This window comes from Pan paniscus, chromosome 9, assembly GCF_029289425.2.
Source record: "Pan paniscus chromosome 9, NHGRI_mPanPan1-v2.0_pri, whole genome shotgun sequence".
Classification (NCBI taxonomy): Eukaryota; Metazoa; Chordata; class Mammalia; order Primates; family Hominidae; genus Pan; species Pan paniscus.
This window is the reverse complement of record NC_073258.2, coordinates 127,336,875-127,356,036: the sequence shown is the minus strand read 5'-3', so window position 1 is coordinate 127,356,036 and position 19,162 is coordinate 127,336,875. Positions and strand designations below refer to the sequence as shown.

General features: G+C 43.3%; 1 protein-coding gene and 1 long non-coding RNA gene across 7 annotated transcripts in view; one reads left to right on the top strand and one right to left on the bottom strand.

The window, feature by feature from the left end:
- KIRREL3 (kirre like nephrin family adhesion molecule 3) overlaps window positions 1-19,162 on the top strand; it is a 584,878-nt gene that overhangs the window by 334,692 nt on the left and 231,024 nt on the right. The window lies entirely within an intron of this gene.
- The window catches only part of LOC129393424 (uncharacterized), a 144,139-nt gene continuing 137,768 nt past the window's right edge, over window positions 12,792-19,162 (bottom strand). The window contains exons 5-6 of the long non-coding RNA XR_008620298.2: window positions 14,152-14,228; window positions 12,792-13,379 (exon numbers count right to left, since the gene is read on the bottom strand). This is a non-coding gene — a long non-coding RNA (uncharacterized LOC129393424). The remainder of the gene's footprint in view (window positions 13,380-14,151; window positions 14,229-19,162) is intronic.

Here is a 19,162-nt window from a genome sequence, read left to right as displayed (position 1 = left end):
TTGAAACACTAATTCAAATACGAGTGAGGGAATTGGTTGGTTAATTAACTAGATTGTTAGTTTAGGTCCTTAACAAGTAAGGGAGGAACTCACTGGACATAGAAGAAAAGAGACACTCTAACAGGTACCTGACTAGATAGCAAATTCCCTATGTACTCTTAGAGCTGTTGGTATTATTCTTTGTATCCTCCCAGCTCCATGCTGGGAACCGAGGACGAAGATCCAATATGTATATTTTTATTATACCCTACCACCATTACAGTATTGTACAGAATATTTTCACGGCCTTAAAAACATCCCCTGTGCTTCATCTATTCAACCCTCTCCTCCGCCCACGCCCCTGGCAACTACTGCTCTTTTTCTATAGTTTTGCCTTTTCAAGTGTCATATAAATGGAATCATTCAATGTTTTTTCAGACTGGCTTCTTTCACTTAGCAATATGTATCTAAGATACATCCGTGTTGTGGCCTGATAGCTCATTTCTTTTTATTGCCGAATAGTATCCCACTATATGGATTTATAACAACTTTATTTGTAGTAAAGTGATGTCAGCACCACCCTGTCCTGCTGGTTTCATTTATCTCTTAAACATAGCCTCCCGACTTTAGGGCCTTTATATACACACTAGTCTCATATAATCAAGTCCAACTGAGCCAATGATCTGAACTTTTATGTTTCCAGCTACTGTTCAAGTCTTTAGAAATAGATTTTTGCTATTCCACAGCACTCAGCATGTTTGACCTAATGGGTTGGGCCTTTCTTCTTTTACTCTGTGATTATGCACGGGGCATGCTATTAATTATGGCTTAATTGTGTATTTAAAAAACCCAAGTTTATTAACCCATTCACTTACTGGAGAACATCTTTGTTGCTTCCAGTTTTGATGATTGCAAGTAAAGGTACTATAAACCTTCTCGTGGAGGTTTTTGTGTGCACATAAGTTTTCAAATCAGCTGGGTAAATATCTAGGAGTGCAGTTACTTGATCATGTGGCAAAACTATGTTTAGCATCGTAAGAAACTCTCAAACTATTTTCCAAAGTGGCTGTACCACTTTGCATTCCCAGCAGCAATGAATGAGAGCTCCTGTTGCTCCATATCCTTGCCAGTATTGTCAGCTTTTCTGGATTTTAGCCATGCTAAGAGGTGTGTAGAGGTATGTTGTAATTTTATTTTGCATTTCCCTAATGACAGATGCTATGGATCATCTTTTGATATGTTGCTTTGCCATCTGCGTATCTTCTTTGGTGAAGTGTCTGTTCAGATCTCTTGCCCATTTTTTAAGTTGGACCATTTGCTTTCTTATTGTTGAGTTTTCAGGATTCTTGGTATATTTTAGATGTAAGTGTTTTATCTGATATGTGATTTACAAATATTTTCTCCTGGTCAATGACTTGTCTTTTTCACATGTTAAGAATGTCTTTAGCAGAGCAAAAGTTTTTAATTTTAATAAAGCCAAAATTTTCAATTTTTTGTTTTATGGATCATGCATTTGGTGTAATATCTAAAAACTCATCACCAACCAGGCATGGTGGCTCATGCCCGTAATCTCAGCTACTCAGGAGGCTGAGGCAGGGGGATTTTTTGAGCTCAGGAGTTCAAGAGCGGCGTGGGCAGTACAGCAAGACCTCGACTCAAAAAAAAACAAAAAAGGAGAAAAACTCATCACCAATCTAAGGCCATAGATTTTCTCCAGTGGTTTCTTCTGGAAGTTTTATTGTTTCATGTTTTATATCTAGGTGTATAATTCATTTTAAGCAATTTTTTATGAAGGATGTAAGATCTGTGTCTAGTCTCTGTTTCTAATATAGATGGCCAATTGTTCCTCCACCATTTGTTGAAAACACTGTCCCTTTATTTGTGTGGGTCTATTTCTGGGCTCCCTATCCTGCTCCACTGATCTATTTGTGTATTCTTTCACCAATATTATACTGTCTTGATTACTGTGGCTTTATATTATAGTAAGTCTTGAAATCAGGTAGTATGAGTCCTCCAACTTATTTCTTATTTAGTATTGTGGTGACTGTTCTAGGTCCTTCGCCATTCTATACAAAATTTACATTAAGTTTGTTGTATCTACAAAATCATTTCCTGAGACTATTTTTGGTATGGAGGAATGCAGTTAATTTTTTCTTCGTTAAAGACACAAATTTGTATTTATCTTTCTTCATTCCATTCAGTAAAAGCTAAAATGTAGCCTCCAAGGGTGGGGCAAGGTAGGCAGCTTACCACGATTCCAACTTTCTATTGAAAAAATTAACTTCTGTTTATTCACCTTGTATCCTACAATCTTGCTATATTGACTTATTAGGTGTTTTTTTACAGATTCTTTGGGTTTTTTACGTAGATAATTATGTTACCCGAGAATAAAGACAGTTTTATTTCTTCCTTCCAAGTCTCTACACTTTTTATTTCTTTTACTTATCTGATTGCACTAAGCTAGGACTTCCAGTACAGTGGTCAATAGGGGTGGTGAGAGCAGATATTCTCACCTTGTTCCCATCTTAGGACAAAAGCATTCAGTCTCTTACCATTAAGTATGATGTTAACTCTAGGTTTTTCTTATACTCTTTATATTAAGTTAGTGAAATTCTCTTCAATTCCTAGTTATTTGATAGTTTTTATTATGAGCAGGCATTCGATTTGGTCAAATGCTGATTTTTTAAAATTATTATGCCTGCTATGTGGGGCATAGATTTTAGGTGGCAAGGAGAGAAGCAGGGAGACCAGTTGGGGAGACTAATACAGGAGCTCAGGCAAGAGTTGATGGAGGCTTGGGCTGGAACGGTGGCAGTGCCGAGAAGTGAACAGATTCTGGATGTATCTTGAAACAAGAGCCAACAGGACATGCTGATGTGTGGAATGTGCTGGGAGAAGGAATGGGAAGAGTCAGGGGAGACTGAGGCATGAGCTTGAGCAACGGGGTGGATGGTGCTGCAATGCACTGACATGCTGAAGACTGGGAGAGAGACAGATGTGCAGGGTGGGGGCTACAAGTCTGTTTTGGACATGTTACAGTTTTCGGTAATTATTAGACCTCCAAAAAAAGATTTAGGAAGACAGTTGACTCTACAAATCTTTAGCCCAAGGGATAGGTCAAGACTGGATTTATAATTTAAAAAATCATCTGTATCTCAATGGTATTTAAAGCCTTGGAATTTCATGCAAAACCTTGAGAGAAAAATGTAAATGGAGAAGAGAGAAAAGCCCACGAGGAAGTGCAGGAGTCCTCCAACATTTACTGGCTGACTGGGTAATCTGACTCGTGGGAGGGCTTGAATGAGTCAACCACGGAGTTAGCAAATGTTCCATGTGTGCTACTGAGATCTGTACCCATGCACTGGAAAAGATGTATTAGTCCGAACCAGAAGTTAAAAATCTAACCGCCCACGATTAAGCCCTTAAATACATAGATATTACAAGCATTAACTAAAGATATGGAAACATTGGGGATTATGTTAGTGGGTTAAAAATACATGGGATTAAATAGGGAAAAGTTTTCTAGAGGACATGATCCAACACCTGAGAACTAAAGGAGAGGTAAGTGTCTCAGGGAAGGAGGAAAATCTTGCACGTGTTTGAAATACCCTGAAGGAAAGCTTCACTCAGTGCCAGGATCCCAGATCTAGAGACCCCTTTTACTTTCATCTGTTCAATGGGTCTAACAACTCCCAACACTAGTCACTAAAGGGAATTCTTGCCATAACAAACAAGATGAAGATCCATATCCCAGAGAAGCAAAAAACCAAAGCAAAAACAAAACAAAGAGCAGACAAGTTGGGAGCCAGAAATCCTTTGATTAGCTCCATACTTGCAAAGCTTTTACCAAGAATTGTCAAAAAGGGATGAAAATTGGGATGGAAAGCCCTAACAGGTGAATAAAACTTCAGGAGTCACTGGAAACATGCATTCCCTCATCCTGGACACTCTTACTGTCAGTACCCAGCACCCCAACATGGGCAGGAAAGGAACGGCTCAAATTTTCTTAACCCTGCAATGACCAAATGCCTGTAGGAATAGATTCTTAGCTGCACGCTCAGAGCCAGGGGTTTAAAATGGAGCCCAGGTGAGCCACCTAGGAGAATTGAACTTTTTTGAAAGAAAGAAAGAAAGAAAGAAAGAAAGAAAGAAAGAAAGAAAGAAAGAAAGAAAGAAAGAAAGAAAGAAAAAAGAAAAGAAAAGAAAAGAAAAGAAAAGAAAGAAGGAAGGAAGGAAGGAAGGAAGGAAAGAAAGAAAGAAAGAAAGAAAGAAAGAAAGAAAGAAAGAAAGAAAGAAAGAAAAGAAAGAAAGAAAGAAACTTCCCAACAGCTCTTTATAGATTTGAGACAGCAAATGGCATGCTATCTGAGAAAACCGAGAAGGGGGACCTCTCTGTCATCCTAGAGAAGCGGGAAGAAACTAACGAGGAAGAACAGGAAGAAAGGCCATCATTCCGGGTGCAGTTGACAGGGCTCCTCTTCCCCAGGGGCAGCTCCCTAAGCTTAGACAGCTGGTTGGACTGTGGGGAAAGGGAAGCCGTCTGGGGAGAGGAAAAGCCACCTCTCTTCTACAGCCAGGGTGTTTTATTCTGAATGGTTATATTCCCCCAAATTCATATGCTAAAATTCTCACCTCCAAGCCTACGGTATTAGGAGGTGGGGACTTTGGGAGGTGATTAGGTCATGAAAACGGAGTTCATGAATGGGATTAGTGCCTTTGTGAAAGATGTCCAAGAAAGGCCTCTTGTCCCTTCCACGATGTAAGGACACAGAGAGAAGGCACTGCCTATGAAGAAGCCAGCCCTCACCAGTCACCAAATCTGCCATCACCTTGATCTTGATCTTTCAGCCTCTAGATCTGTAAGAAATAAATTTCTGTTGTTTATAAACCACCCAGTTTATGGTGTTTTGTTATAGCCGAAACTGACTAAGACACAGGGGCTCAGCTATCAACCCCTTATGAGGGCCTGAAATTGTTCAGACACAGAAGATTCCCAGCTGTGAATCACTAAACGGTGTGACCAAACAGCCTTGCCCCTTGCCCCAGAGAAAGAAGCTACAGGATTTTTCTCCAAGATGCAAGAGCTCCAGGATTTTAACTGCTTTGTCCCAAGATCAGAAAACACCAGTCTCTTCAGATCAGCCAGATCTGTGGCCTTTTGTGCAGCTTTCAGAGGGTCATCCCACTCCTACCCAAAGTGAAGACATTTCCCTAGATGTCACTGGCCTTTTTTGTTCTTAAATTAGTGCCTCTACACACACACTTCTCAAAAATGGAAGCTGTAAATATCCCAAATGAGGCCCCAAGAAGGGTCTCAGAATCCAGGTAGGGTGACCATTCACCTAAGCCGACATGAGTTGAGAGTGTGTCTGGGAAAAGATCGTAGAATAAATTGATTGCTGAGTCCATCACAGCAAAGTAGAAGTTATTATAGCCATGGTGCCCCAGAGAAAACAGAAAAGACAGCCCTTCTCTCCCTATTCTCCCCCGATCTTCCCTTCACCTCGCATTGGGAGTCAAAAGTTCATCCTTAAAAACCCACTATTTTCTAGGCAATTCCCTTCTGCAAAACTCCATTAAACTCATAGACTACACCTATGTGCAAACAGCCCAGCTCATTCTAAATCCACATTATTGTTGCTCCAGCAGCCATTTCTAGGCAAGCAGTTTTGATCAGAAATGTTTGTCAAGCAACTCAATATCCAACTGTGTGTGTACAGTACTTCTGAAAGATATTTGCAACTGGAAATTGTGTAGAGTTCAAGGGAATGGAAATGGACTTTTGCTGCGATTGAATTCATTAGTGGCACATTCTCTGATTGTCTTCTTTTTTTATTTCCTGTAACTCTTGACTTTCAAAGTTATTTACTGAGATGCTTTGTCCTCCATCATGGAGTAGTCTGGAGCTTTTTTTCCTTTGTTTTTTAGCTTAAAGTGATATCTCTCCCTGAAATAAATTGTACAAAATGATGTAGAGTTCTTGGCAAATTAAAGTGCCTTGTTCAAAAAGACCCCTAGTCACTCAAGCCTTTCCTTGGCTCCACATCAGGGATCTGAATCTTGTAGGACTAGGAAATGCTGACCCTGAGACTGTTGGCTAAGCCCTCTCATTCCCCAGGGACCTTTCATCAAACCTGTATCCATCCCAGACCCAAAATGAATATACCTGTACCAGCAATGGTGATTGATCAACAGAGAAACTCAGTGACTGGCTCCTCAAAAGCATGGTCTTTTATTCTTCTGGTGAAAGACCTCCTAGCCAATATAAATAAAAATGGGAAAAGCAAAAACCTCACCAGAGAGAAAAAGAGAGCTCTGTTTAACCCTGAGTGTTCATATCATGCAGTAAGAAAATAAGCCAAGTTGGGAAAGAGACTCGACAAGCAGGCAGCACAAATCATTGATATTGTTTTCCTTGTGCCATGTAAGTGAGAAAAAATGTTTCTTCATTGTTTCTACATGAAGGAAATGGGTTATTGTTCAATAAACTTGGCTGTAACTTTCTTATCATTAGATTTGTCCCTTCTTGGTAAACCCTTAGAAGGCTCAGCAATCCTCTAAGAGCTGTAATGGTAGTTGGCCCTCTATTTTTCAGGAACTGGTTAGACAGTTGGTGGATTACCCCCACTTTTTCTTTCTCCCCTTTCCCTGGTGCTTAAGTACTTCCTTGCTCACTCTTATCCCTGCAGAAAGAGGAACGGGTGCCTGGACAGGAGGTAAAACCCAAGGCTGTCCATTATAGATACAGGGAGGAGGATAACAAGAAAACCTGAAATAACTTGCCACATGACAATTGCATTCCAAGAATCCACACTCTTCCTGCGGAACCAAGATCCTGCTGCACTTATTTATTAATGCTTAATGGTTCCTCAACTTCTATGATACAGACAATGCAGTAGGCAAGTGGTTCTGAACCATGGATGCAAATCAGAATCTCCGAGGAGCGCCTTCAAAATAAAAAGTCCACATCATAGTTCCAGGCATTCTGATTCATTAATAGCAACAACGCTTTAGACTGACACAGTATAAGTATAAACTACTCTAAGTTTGTATATATTTTTACCTCATGTCATCCTCACAATGGCACAAGGTGATGGGTCTATTATGATTCCAGTTTTACAAATGAAAAATGAATGCACATAGAGATTAAGAAACCTTCCTGAGGTCACACAGCTAAGTGTTGCAGGCAGACCTCAGGTCCACATAGCATGTTTCCAAAGTCTATGCTCTTCACCACTGGGGCTGAAGCATGTGCCTCAGTTCATTTGGGCTGCAGTAACAAACGATCTTAGACTGAACAATAGAAATGTATTTCTCACCATTCTGGAGGTGGAGAAGTCCAAGATCAAGGTGCTGGCAGATCTGATGTCTGGTCCAGACCCGCCTCCTGGTTCATAGACGGCACCTTCTTTCTCTGTTCTCACATGGTGGAAGAGGGCAGCTCTCTGGGGCCTCTTTCACAAGGGCACTAATTTCATTCATGAGGGCTCCACCCTCATGCCCTAATCACCTCCCAAAGGCCCCACCTCCTAATAGCATCACCTTGGGGGTGAGGATTTCAACACATGAATTTTGGAGAAACACAAACATCCAGACCATGACAGCATGTTCTCATTGAAATGCCTCCTGAAACACACACCTGGCAAAGAGCCACTGTACTCAATCTTATTTTAAATATTCTTATAGTAGAATTTTTCCCCTCAGAGCTGGCAGTCTCAGTGACAAAACACACGTGTGGCACAAACAGAATGTGTCAACTGCATCATCCTGCAGACACCATTCCCAGACTATTAACTGTGTTTGGGTTTTCTTTTTAATGGGCTCTGTTTTTCCACACATGGACTGTTTCATCAGTAACAGTGTTGAGCCTCACCTCAGGCAGGTGGAAGGAAATCTACAACAATTTTTTAAAAATTTATAAGGAACTACCATGTAATCTGCTCTGCACTTAGCATAGAGGATACAAGCTGGATAAAGTAGAGTGTCTGCTCATTTTGAGAACCGAAAGAACGCACTCCAAAATAATCATCATGTTATGAATAATGTGTCGAAGGCTGCAGAGTAAGAGCACAGTTCATTCTGCCTGGAGGGGACAGGTTTCACTCTGGACACTGTAGAGTGAGCTCCAGCTACCTGTGGGTGAGGCAGGGAATGCACCCGTGTCTAAGGGCATAAGAGATTCATAGATGAGGAAGTAGTGCCATGAGGCTGCAGCCAGGGATGGAAAGGAAAGTGTCTCTATGAGATGTCATTGAAACAGCCTCCCAGGACCCTGAAACAAGGACATCAGCTTCCTAGATGTCCCATAGCCCAGAGAGCCACAGTGGCCATCTCCAAGAGAGAACTGGCTTTGGCATGCAGAAAGGGCACGTCGGAGCTGGTAACAATGGTGATCCTCTGGGCAGCTCTGCTATAGAAATGATCCTCAAGAGGTGAGGCCTGAACTTCTTCATCCCTTTCAGTATCCCCAGTTCCAACAGAAGATCTGTGCCTTCCCTGTGCCTGAGATTGCTCTAGCCCAGTATGACAGAGCTGTTTCATTTAGAGTAGGCAGGTGGGAGGAGGGAGGTGCTTCTCAGCACTGGAAAGTCCATGTCCGTGTGGTCTCACTAGACTTCACTCTGCCTCTGCGTGTCTCCTCTCTTACTCTTGCCCTGCCTGTCACGTAGGACAAGGATACGTTCTGTGTGAGCCTCTTTGTACTTTGCCTGCTCTACATAATTGGTGCTGGGTTGATGATCATAATGATGGTAAAAAAAAAAAAAATGCTAATGGCCCCAGCAAAAGCCTGAAACCTCACTCTGATCCTCAGAATGGTAATAGAGGATAGGAGGTGCATTATGGATATCCCCATTCAACTTGCTCTAAACAGCTCCAGTATTAATGGAAATTTTAATGGAAAACTAAGCCTCTATTAGGTTGTCATGCAGAATTCCCACAACATGCAGAGTCTGGTTAATTTCCCTTGTGCCAGGGGCACAGGCTCAAAAGCACAGACACACACACTCTCAGGAAAATTCCTTCCAATCTCCAGACCTTGTGCTTTCCCCTGCTAGCCCAACTCTAGGGTTTACAGGACTGGGGTGGCTCTCCCATGCTTATAGTCAGAGCAGGCTCTGTAATTCCTCATTCCCCATCTTTCTTGCTCAACAAGCATGAATTGCCAGAGAGCTCCAAAGGGAGCCTCCAAGGCTCTCACTCTCCTTTTGTCGCTCAGATGAAATCTGTAACTGGCTCCAGGATGCAATGGGTTCAGAGGCTACAAATCTAAGGGCCTAGGAGCTGTGCCTCCACATTGCTGGACTCCCCTGACATGTCATGTGCCACTTCCCTGGGAACCTGCCATCTCCAGCTATTAGTACATTTTCCAGGAAAGCACAGAAGCATACGCTTCCATGAGATGTTTTAATTATGACAAGCGGATCCCTCTCCCTGTGTAGTAGAAACCAGCACCACCTTAGAGAAAACCAGGAATTGTAGGAGATAAACAATCAAAAGCTTTGTCTTGTTAAAGCCAGACATTGTAATCCCAGCACTTTGGGAGGCTGAGGCAGGCGGATCACGAGGTCAGGACATTGAGACCATCCTGGCTAACATGGTGAAACCCCGTCTCTACTAAAAATACAAAAAATTAGCCAGGTGTGGTGGCATGCACCTGTAGTCCCAGCTACTTAGGAGGCTGAGGCAGGAGAATCGCTTGACCCCGGGAGGCAGAGGTTGTGGTGAATGAAGATTGCACCACCGCACTCCAGCCTGGGTGACAGAGCGAGACTCCATCTCAAAAAAAAAAAAAAAAAAAAAGCCAGACATGATATCAAAACTTCCCCCACATCCCTCTCCTGCCTCTCACACTCCACACTCCCCATACTCATCAGTCCCACGTGTGGAGATGCCCTGCACTCTTCTCGCTGGTTCTTCCCTTGCCAAGACCAGCAGTATCACTGACATCTGCTCTTCCACAGTATTTCTGCCAGAAGGGACAGTGAACAGGGAGTATGGATTCCTGGCTCCAGTTCTGAGTAGAAATACATGAGTAAGAATCAGAGAGATGGAGCAAAAAAAAAAAAACAAAGAAAGGACTTTGGAAAAAGTAAAATCCTACACTCTAGAAAGTTAATGTTGAGAACCCATTTGAAGTTGGGGTGACCCACTAGGTCTTTTCTTCTTTTTCTGCCTCCATGTGACTTTCTTGTCACATCACACAATGTGCTTTGCTATCTTCAACTGCTAGGATTTGAATGTTTTTGACTCCTCCAAAATTCATGTTGAAACCTAATTGCCTCCAAAATTCAGGTGTTGCCAACGTGACAGTATTGAGAGGTGGGGCCTCCAAGAGGTGATTAGGCTATGAGACTTCCTTCCTCATTAATGGGATTAATGCCCTTATGCCAGAGGCTTTATGCAGTGTTTGGCTAACTTATTCTAGCTTGCCTTTCACCTTCTGCATATAAGGATGCAGCAAGAAGGCCCTCACCAGACCAGATGCCAGTGCTTTGATCTTGCACTTCCCAGCCTCTAGAACTGTAAGAAATAAATTTCTGTTTTTTGTAAATTACCCACTCTCAGGTACTCTGTGACAGCAGCACGAAGGGACTAAGACACTAACATTACCAGTGCACAGCTTTCATAAGCCTCTAGTGCTCTCCAAGGGGCCTGGCCCTGTTTTCTGGTTTCTTTGATGGTCAATGGGCAGACTCCCCAAAGTCATTTACAATTGTTATGGTAATGGGCTCTTAGTCATAGCAATGCATTTTTCCTTTTATGGGTCCCTAATGCTGCCATTCAGCAGTTGCCCGAAGCCTCTGTGACTAGCGATAGAAACACCAGTGTGCCCTGGGTAACTCACTTTTCATGAGGTAGACTGAGCACATTTCAGACCCTGGTTGAATAAAAACTACTAGGGGAAAATCAATCTTATTCCCTTCCTCTCAATGGGCGTTTTGGCTCTCTCCTTTTGTCTCCCTTCCCTTCTTTCCTCTTTACCCACACCCCATCTCCCACAGTCATTTATTTCCTGTCATCCTGTAAAGAAGAAGAATGCTCTTTCGAAGGCTGGGTTTGATCTTCAACTTTGTGAACTGAGCCAGAGCCTCCTGTTTTCCCTCATACCACTAAAGAGGCTTTAGCTCGGGCTGTCTCAACCCTGCTTGCAAGTAAAATCTCCTAGGTGATTTTTAAAATTATTCATACTGAGGACCCACCCCTGACCAATTAAATCAGAATCTCTGGGGACGGAGCCTGGGTATCCATAGTTTTCTAGCTCCCCCAGGTGATTCTAACATGCAGCCAATGATGAGCACCACTGTGTCTAGTGCCATATCTGAAGCTATAGACAGCTGTCCTCAGAAATCCATCCTGGAAATCTTCACAGTTAATGTCCTCTGGTTTTGATTAGAGGTGGGCCCAGGGAGTTGACTGGGCACAGATGAAATCAGCAGACCCTCTAGCTATTAGCAACACACAGAAAGGACTCCATGAGCACAGATTAACCCTAGACATAGGCTTTCTGACCTTCTTGAGTAATGTGCCTCCTCCTTCAATTATCCTTCAGCCCAGGTGATTCATCTCTCATCATTATTTGGGACAGAACACAGAATTGTAAAAGTTGTAGGGGACTTCCCTCATTCTTCTTGCAAAACGCAGCTGGTGAGATTGTCTGACAATAGTATCTGTTCTCTTTGTGATAAACAACACACAACCAAACAATACTTATCAGAAACTCACATGAGGCATGACCCTCTGCTAGTTGCTATTTTTTCTGAGACACAGTGTCTGTGCCATCTGGGAGCTTATGTCATAAGAAAAATGACACCATCCAAAACATGGTTACCCAGAAGGCAGTTACAACATTGTGCTTTCTATTTTCCTTTTTTCTTAGTATGTTTTGGTTTTAAGATCTATTTGGGGTATTTCACCAAGATGTTATATGACAGAAGACACTGGCCAAGACACATAAACATCAGTGGTTTCTTTAGAGACTAGGTTTCTGTAAAGACTTACTCTTTCCAAGCCTTTCATCTGGCCTCAGATGATCTCCCCATTGGCCTCTATCTCATCCTTACTCTGCAAAAGTCAAAGCAAAACACAGTTGTTTGCCAAGCCTCTATCCCCTATAGCTGCCAGGATGGTGTTAATATACAGCCCAAGGGATACCATATTGCATCTTTTATTGGTCTTGGAATGGCTTCATCCTTTACTAACCAAGCCTCATCTTTCTCAGAGTCAGTGCATGTTCTAGCTGTGGGACAGTTTTATGGTTTACTGACTTGGCAATCAATGTGACATGCTGAACAAGATTGCTTCTCTGGCCTGAGAATGGTCAGGTCGTCCTTAAAAGTTTGCTCCTCCAATGGGCATTCAACCTGACATTTCCAGCCATTTACTTGGCTCTCTCAGGGAGCCTGTATTATACAGGCAATGGGTTCCCTTCCTGGAAATGGTCCAAGACACACAGTCAGTTCTCAATTAGCCATGCTAATGGAAGCAAGCAGCAGTGCAGACGATCCAAAATAGCAGATTATCTGAAAATCATTTTTACCAGCTTTGGAACAAATGCAATGATGCAATGCACGTCAGTGTGCACATGTGCCTACGTCTCAGCAGTATCATGTTTTCCATGGATTGTCTGTGTCTTATGTGCATTACAGTTTGCATTCTCTGAGGTATCATCATTTGGAAGTGAAAGTAAGCATCCCAACTGCACCACAAGTGACAGAGAAGCCAGAAAATAGAGTAAAAGTGATCCCCAGGGTATTTACAGAGGCAATGGAGAAGGGCATGGAGCTCTATTTCAGTAGTCCTGTGGCCTCACAGTTCTCTTCCCCCAAAGGGCCTCCTTTGCCCTTCACATACCCTGGCATCGGCTGGTGCCCACTGTCTGCCCCAGATCCTAGCAGGGCTATCGGGAGGTCTCCAAGCCACTCCACAAGCTGCGCAGTTGTCCCTGCTTAGTAGCAACCCCAAATTTTTATCATGCTTTTCAAGACCAGAATGCCACCTAGAGGGTGGAGCTTGCCAGATGCTCTTATACAATAAGCACGAGGCCACCTCCAGCCTTCTTTAGATGTTTTCTGCAAGTTTTCGAGTTGCCTTTAAAGGCAACACTTAGTAGTATGTTTCTCAAACTTTATTGAACATAAGAATCACCCACAAGCTTGATTTAATTGCAAATTCCTGGGCTGTGCTCATAGAAATTCCAGTTCAGTTGTCTGGGGCATGTTCCTTGCATTTGCATTGTTGTCAAGCACATCAGCCCGTGGAAGGCATCCTTTGAGAAGCTGTTTAGAGAGCCATTCTGACTCTGCTTCTGATCTGACTTCAGGCAGCATCTTGAGTGAAGGTGAATGTTCGCCTTTTCATGACCTTTAATCCTCCACAAACCACTCTTTTTTGTCCAAGACCTATGTGTGATGGGCCAGCAGAGACAAAAGGATGTTGGCACACAGGGTGAGACAGTCTTTATCAGGTGGGCTGGACAAAGTAACTAGACACTTGGACCAGTGTGCCTTCCTCCCAGCCTGACTCTATTCAGAAATTCATGGGCAACCCAAAAGTCGCAGGCTTCTTAGATGATATAACTAATAATAACTAATAGTATAACTCCTATTTTTTGAGTGCTTACTCAGTGGCATTATGATAAGTGTTCGATATGAATTTTCTCATTGAATTCTCTTAATCCTATGAGGTGTCACTCTCATTTTGGGAGGACCCATGGAGAAGCTATCTCAGCCTTTGCAGATCTAGTTTTAAAATAAGAGAAAAAATAAATAAACTCACCATGTCTGAGATTCTTGAAGAAAAGACAGCATGTAAAGCAGCTAATTATTATTAACATTCATGACTATATCCTTGCAGGCAAGAGGGAAAATGTATGATTTTCCGTAGTTTTCTAAGAAGTGGTTTAGACTAGAGCAATTAGCTAACCAATTGGCCAGTCTAAATGGTTTCCTGTAATTTCTCTTGATGGATGCCCACTGGCCTCGTCTCCTTGTGAGATAGAAGGGTTAGGTCCATCCAACAGCTGTGACCAACTGCCTAAAATGGGGTTGTCACTTTGGACAACTTCCCATGCTCCAAAGATCAGGGTGGACAAAGTAACAAGTCCGATTGTTTATGTGGTCATTGACTTTCTAAAATAAGCAGTAAGATTCATGGTTACATAAAGGACTCTACCTTCAGTAGATTAACCAAACATCAGTCTTGCAGAATCAAGCAGGGTCTGGTGGAGGAGCAGGAAGTGGAAGAAAAGCCTAGAGGCAACAAGAAGGAGAAGCTGTTGACATGGCACCTTAAAGACAAAGAAAAAGTCTTAACGAGATGCAAATCCCATTCAGGAAAGCTCTCCGAGTCAGTAATTAAAGTATATCCAGCAATGTAGGGCTGGCAAAGTATAAAAGATCAATAGGTTAAATACTTTATGTTGTTTAATCAGATACTTAGCACAAATCAAACATTACCTTACTGAGGTTATTAGGCTAAATGAGGGCACTGCAGTGGTGAACATTCATTACTGAGACACCAATGGATCATGAAAATAGCAAGGTACATCTGAGTCACCTCCAGCCCTGAGATGAAGTATAAGGAGGCCAGAAAGCCTTTAGTCACTGCATCTCTGCTTTTTTTTTAGGAGTGGCTTAGGAAGTTGGGGTTATGAGTTTCCCTAGATAATTAAGCATACCACGTCTTGAAAGGTATAAAAATAACCATCTCCTCAAAGCTGGGTATACCCACTGACATGCAAAAATGATGTAGATATCCACATTATTCGAGATCATCAAAAGCTTCCTTATTCTTCTTGTATGACAACTGCTTGTTATTCCATGCATTACCACTACAAACATGGCAGCATTTGGGTATTGAAGCTGCGAGTCTTAAAGAAAAGAGATTCAAAGGAGAAGGAGGGGCTAACTCGACTCCTCCAGAAATGGGAGAGCTGTGACAGACACAAAGGGATTGGGTGAGCCCCAGGCTTTGGCAATGCCATCTTCTCTGTGAAACTGATGGGATCCGGGAGGAGAGCTCTGTGGACTGGTCATGAATTGCGCTCTGCTGGGCTGGGTGGTCTTGATCTGGTCAAATTACCTTCTTGTCTCTTCTGGTAGATAGCAGTAAAGCCTGATTGGAATTTCTCTGAAAACTAAGGGGAAGCAAAAGGGGAAAAAGCCATAGAACTACAAAAGCATTACAGTGACTGAACACAGCACAGGTTTCTACATGGACACAATCAGAGTTGCGCAGGTCCACCCAGCCCATGTGCAGAAATGCCAACTGAGTCTCATTCCCTCCCAAGCTAGCGCAGTCCTCTTTGGGCTGGGGACGGACCATCTCTGTGTCATTGTCTCCATCTCCCTACTCCACCTCACCCCCAACCCATCTACAGGCCCTGAGTTCCCACACGTCCCAGCCCCACACTGGGTGAGAAGAGGAATGACACTGCCCTTCTTTGCTAAACAGCATGTCCCAGTCTGGCCTTGGTTCCTCCAGCACTCACCTCTCAGACCTGTGCCCTGCCACATATGGAGGTTTCTCCTGATCCATGTCTTTCTGGGTTGGTTTGCTTGGTTACTAAAACATGTTAACTGGCTGGATGTCATCAGGGCTCTACCTTTTTGGAACTGGCCCACTATTTCTCTAATATTTTAAACCAGCAGTTGTCTAATTAGGCCCCTCAGCGCCTTGAGATTCCATGAAGATTTATTTATTTATTTATTTGGGATTGTCATTTTATTCTCCTGAGAAATTATGCATGATCCATTATAAAATATATAGGTAATACAAAGTTCAAAAGCCTGTCATGTTTATGGAATAAGCAAATGAAAATTAAACATAATACAGTGTGAGAGAAAATCATGGTTTCATTTATTTTTTCTGTTTTGGTTTTTTTTTTTTTTTTTTTGAGACACAGTCTCACTCCATTGCCCAGGCTGGATGGAGTGCAGTGGCATGATCTCAGCTCACCACAACCCTAGCCTCCTGGGTTCAAGCAACTCTCATGCCTCAGCCTCCCAAGCAGCCAGGACCACAAGCACACACCACCATGCCCAGCCAACCCCTGTATTCCTAGTAGAGACGGGATCCCACCACGACGGCCAGGCTGGTCTGGAACTCCCAGCCCCAAGCGATGCACACACCTTGGCCTCCCAAAGTGCTGGGACCACAGGCGTGAGCCACCACGCCTAGCTAGTTTCATTTATTTTCATAAGAGATAGGTTATGAGTACATGATGTAAAAGCTTAAAAGTCATCACCAAACTGTGCTAAAGATACGGAGAAATTATTATGCAGGGAGAAATCTGTGCAAATTCATCTTCTTACTCAGTATAAGGTGGTAAAAGCATGAAGATTTAAACTGCCACTGTGGGTAAGACAATCAGTGCAGGGGCTGAGCAGGCAGTGCCCAGGAACATGCAACCACTGTCACCTGCTGCCTTATCCCCCACTTATGCCAATTTTGTATGTTGAGATTCCATGTGAAGTCTCATTTTATAAAAATCTACTTAAGGTGAAAGGTTTGGAAACCTAGGTTTTCCAGAGACTCCAATAATAATATTATTCTATTTTCTTGCCAAAACATACAAAATAATTATAATTTTGAAGGCTTATTGGGTGCTAAGAGTTTTCAACATATTATCTTATTTAAATTATTTTGCAAATGAAGAAACTGAATCATGGAGGTTATGGTTAAGAAACCAGCCTGATATCTCACAGATATGAATGGCAGAACCAACAGGCATCTTTCTGACTTCAGAGTCCTAACTCTGTAGCCCTCCCTGACCTCACTCACCTGCAAACATTGCTCCTGGGAACATCTGTGTTGCTGGTTCCCGAGACAGCACTAGTTTCTTATTCCTTTGCACAGCATAGATAAGGTACAGTCCCAGAATCTAGTGAATCCACAGGACTCTCCTGGCTCAGGTTCCCATTTCCACACACTTCTGGAGGATTCTAATTAGCTTCTAAGGCTTCCTCTCACCCCTTCTTCAGCCCCACCCACCTTTTAGATTCAACAGTGTTTCATCATCATGATATCTTAGTCAGTGCAAACAGTGTCAGGAACAAAAAATAAGAGAAAGTCACGTTGTCCTGGAAAGCCAGACAAGAACTGACTGTTGCTGCCCTGCTGTCTTGCTATTGCTTCTCCCATTTTGGTAGAGTGGACAGAATTTTTATCATGCTGTTGCCACACAGAAACCTGAGCCAAGACAAGCCTAAGAAGACCAAGCCACCAGGACTGTCCCCCTAAATCTGCAGCCCCCTGAAATGCTTGAGACACAGCCTTCATAAGCCTCTCCCAGAGTGGATGGGCACACACTACTCCTGAGATGACAACTGCATTGTGAAAACTGCAGATCTGCGCTCTTTGCAAAGTGGTTCCAGTCCCCAGGGTGACACACAGTAGCTGCCTTCCCTGGGCAGGAAGAGAAACAACTTGAGGTGGGAGGGAGAGCTTTCGAGTTGACAAGTGAAGTGATTTTTAACCTTCCAAATTCAGTTGTTTGTGGGGGGAGTGGAGGGGTGAAGGAGAAAAGAGGCAGGCTTTTCAGGGAGACAAAGGAGGCATTTGTCAGAGCAGAGAGCTGTGCAAACCCACCGAGGATTCAGGCAGTTAGCACCTTGGCAAGCCCCTGCCTCTGCAAGCCCTGACCTAATTTTGAGAGATACTGCTCACATTGTTTTCCAGATAAAAGCAGGCAACAGCGAGAGCTCTCCTGGGTGAGGCTTTGACATCAGGAAAAATTATCCTGACTCAAGTGACTAATCTCTTTTCTTACCCCTTTCCCCGTACCCCAACCCTGCACTTTCTTCTCCATCTCACAAATCTTCGGCAGAGCTGCCAAATCACAGCCACCAACACGGAGAGAGACAGATGTGCTCCACCACCACCTGCCCACAGTGGGGTGAGACCTGTGTTCAGCACAGCCTGTGCCAGCTAGGAACATCTTTCGGTGTCCTCCTTCCTCCTATGTAAAATCTGGCAGTTTGAGCTATCATGTTGAGGACAGGATAAAAGCAAGGAGCGGCCTCTGGGGTGAATGAATGGTCCTCTGCAGACTCCTGGCCTCTGACCCAATAGGCTAGTCATAATATTCAGGGGGAAGCAAAGCCTTTAAAGAAGCAAATCGTTAAAACACTCAAGGTTGTAAAAAATAAAAATAAAAAATAAAAAAAATAATGGTTGAAAAGCATTGAAGCAGTGTAGAAAAAAGATACACAATATCCATTGACCTTCAAGAGTCTGAGGGGCTCAGACCTCTCACGATGTCGGCTGTGTGGTTGCCCATGTGGAGAGGGCTCAGGATGTGGGCCAGGCTAGACAACCCCTCCAGACAGATGCAGGACATAGCATTAGGGTCACTGTGCTCTGGGGTGAGGGAAGGACATCTATCTGAAGCAAAAGCACTTCCTACATTACACATGCTCTTCCTCTTTAACTGTTACCCGTAGTTTCTTCTCAATGGAAACCCTTTCTTAGAGGTCTTCCCAGAAAGGCCAATCCTATCTCCCTCCACCTTCAATATTGCAGAGGCAGATGCCTGGAGGTAGGAGAAAAGGAGAAGCTGCCCATTTAAAATTCCTTTCACTGTTGCATTGCAATATGCTGTGAAAAGAAAAAAAAAAAACTTTCAGTTTAGGTATCCTAGATCCATCTTCTTGGGGTTGACTTTACATTCTATCACTGAAGTGGTAAAAGTCCTAGCTGCTAAGTTGCTCATCCTTTAGCAACTTCTAGCAATAAAATCAGTGTCCCCAGTAGAGGTCTTCCCCGCCACCTGTCAGGTGTCCCAGCCATGAGCCCTCGCTCACCAGCCTTGTGAAGCTGAATGCAGATACCGAAACACAGCCAAACTGATTCTCAAAGTAGAAATTCATGTGTCCAGAGGCCCTTGAAACTGGAAGCCCGTGATAGGGAGATTCAAGGACATCAGATTCTAGAATCGAGGGCTGTGGCCTCGCTGTGACTGAGGGTGAGATATGTGCTGGGCGTGGGGGTCACCCTCTAGGCAGAAGTGGTATCACCTTCCCCTGAATCGCATGGAGGCAGCTACAAGGTCTATTTTTCAACTCCTCCCTTTGGTGCAACTAAAAATGGCTATAGAGGAACAAAGGTGACATTTTCTGTTTGATAGCACCAGAGACGAAAAAAATGCCAGGGGCATCCCTGCCCTTCTCCACCTTCTCAGGTT